Genomic DNA, 2,500 nt, shown 5'->3' on the forward strand with positions numbered 1-2,500 from the left:
TGTTTCCATGTTAAAGGAAAGACTCATTACAATATTCTCCAGGGGTAGAATGAGTAAATTTTTTTTTGAGATATAATGGGATCAGGAAACTTCCATGGCCAAGTCATTCCCCGAATATGACCTCTATTGAACACCTTTGGGGTATGGCAAGAAATCTCTCAAGATGATATTCGTAAACTAATCACTACCATGCCTAGAAGGGTCCTTGCATTTAAAAAAGCAATGGGGATGTCAACCAAATAGTAGTTCTTCACATTGTGATAATTTATAAGCACTTTAATTGTATAAATTGCTTGTTTGATAAATTAATAAATTAAAGGATTTCTCTTGGTTTCTATTCAATTGTGTCAATTCTCTATATATATAGTATATATATATATATATATATATATATATATATATATATATTTATATATATATTTTTATATATATATATATATATATATATATATATATATATATATACATATATATGTATATATATAAATGTATACACACACACACACACATATATATATATATACATATGTATATACACATATGTATGTGTGTGTGTGTGTGTGTGTGTGTGTGTGTGTGTGTGTGTGTGTGTGTGTGTGTATTCACCTCGGATCTGCTGCAGTCTCTGTCGAGACAGCCAGACACCACCCTACGGCAGTGAGCTCAGAGCTCCTTATTAGCCGATCTCTGGGTAGGTGTGAGACCACTCACACACCACACACCGGGACAGCAAGGTCACAACTCCTTGACTAACGTCCCGTACCTACTCGCTGCTAGGTGAACAGGGGCTACACGTGAAAGGAGACAAACCCAACTTATCTCCGCCCGACCGGGTAATCGAACCCCGGTTCTCTGGCTTGTGAGGCCAGTGCTTTACTAATCCGCCACCGAGTGTGTGTGTGTGTGTGTGTGTGTGTGTGTGTGTGTGTGTGTGTGTGTGTGTGTGTGTGTGTGTGTGTGTGTGTGTGTGTGTGTGTGTGTGTGTGTGTGTGTGTGTGTGTGTGTGTGTATGCGTGTGAGTGTGTATTTAACGAATATTAGCCTTTTAGAACCTAATCATTATTCACAGGAATCATTATGAACTGGGATAGTTTGTGTCCCTATCTTCATGAAAACAGCATCTGTAACTCTTTCTGAACCACCTTTGTGGATTATCTTGGGCCCGACGAGGCAAACCACGCTCACAAAGGGTTAAACGACGTGTGAAACTTATTCACGGTTATCGAGTTACACTTGAATGAGTTTAACCACATCTGGTAAACGCCCGTGGTCAAGTTCAGCATCGTGAAGGCCGAAGTTATGAATCGGGATCTATGTTAATAGAAGGGAAGGAGACTACGCCACTAGGCGCTGAGTAGCTGGAACAGAATCCGCCCCTCTTTTGCCCTATTTTGCGTTCTAGGGACTGTTTGGGTAGGTAACAAGCAAGTAATGCTAGGAATTGGGAAGAAGTGCGGGACTCGAACCCACAACTAAGCAAATGCTTTTACTACGCCACCAACGGGCACTGTCCTATGCCATGAAAAGGGGGTGAGAATTTACACCAGGAGGCACTAAGAAGCTGATTTTATGCCCTTGGACAGTTATGGCAGGGATTAAACTTGTAGAGGGATGAGGGACTCGAACCCACAACTGAGGGAATGCGAGATCGGTGCGCTTCCGATGACGCCACCAGGTAATAGGCCTATGATAATGAACAAGGTTGTTCCCTTGTAGTACGTGTAAGAAGGAGAAGAGGTTTGTGTGGTAAATGATGAAACTTAAATTCTGAACGTCATGATATGCATGCGTACAATAAAATACAAATGGTTGGTGACCTGATGTGTATTGATTGTCTTTTCTATTTTTTATTTAGAATTTATATATTAATCTCGTTTTATTTACTCACTTTTCGTTTATAATTTGATCTATTGATTTTGCCTATTCAATCTTATTATTCATTCATTTACCAATTCATTTATCTTATTTATTGTTCGTTTATTAGTTTCTGTATTCATTTGAAGATTTATCTATTTAGTAATTAATTTACTTGTATTTATTTGATTCTATTTATGTTTTTACTTTTTATTTCTTTACTTTTCTTTTATGAGAAGGCATTTTTTTTTAAATCTAATAAAAGTGTATGAATATTAAATAAAAGATCAAGGTCATCATATTAAGGCAGCAATGTAAAACTCGTAGTAACGGGTTTAAATTGGACAAAATTAGGTTTAAGAAGAAGTTATGTAAGAACTGGTTTACCAATGGTGGTTAACGAATGGAATAGACTTAATAACTATGTAGAGTAGTAAATGATGAAGCTATTGGTTGATTTAAGAAAAGATTAGATAAATTTGTTTATGAAGATGATAGCTGATAATGAACATGGAGCTGCCTAGTGTAGGTCTAATGGCATCTTGTAGTTTCCTCTATCTTTTATTTACTTATTAATTTATTTATTTATTTATTTATTTATTCATTTATTTATTTATTTATTTATTTATTTATTTATTTATTTATC

At 36.0% G+C, this 2,500-nt stretch overlaps 1 protein-coding gene across 1 annotated transcript in view; it reads right to left on the reverse strand.

The window, feature by feature from the left end:
- LOC143026993 (roundabout homolog 2-like) overlaps window positions 1-2,500 on the reverse strand; it is a 707,397-nt gene that overhangs the window by 182,445 nt on the left and 522,452 nt on the right. The window lies entirely within an intron of this gene.

This window comes from Oratosquilla oratoria, chromosome 7, assembly GCF_046742065.1.
Source record: "Oratosquilla oratoria isolate Oo_2021 chromosome 7, ASM4674206v1, whole genome shotgun sequence".
Classification (NCBI taxonomy): domain Eukaryota; kingdom Metazoa; phylum Arthropoda; class Malacostraca; order Stomatopoda; family Squillidae; genus Oratosquilla; species Oratosquilla oratoria.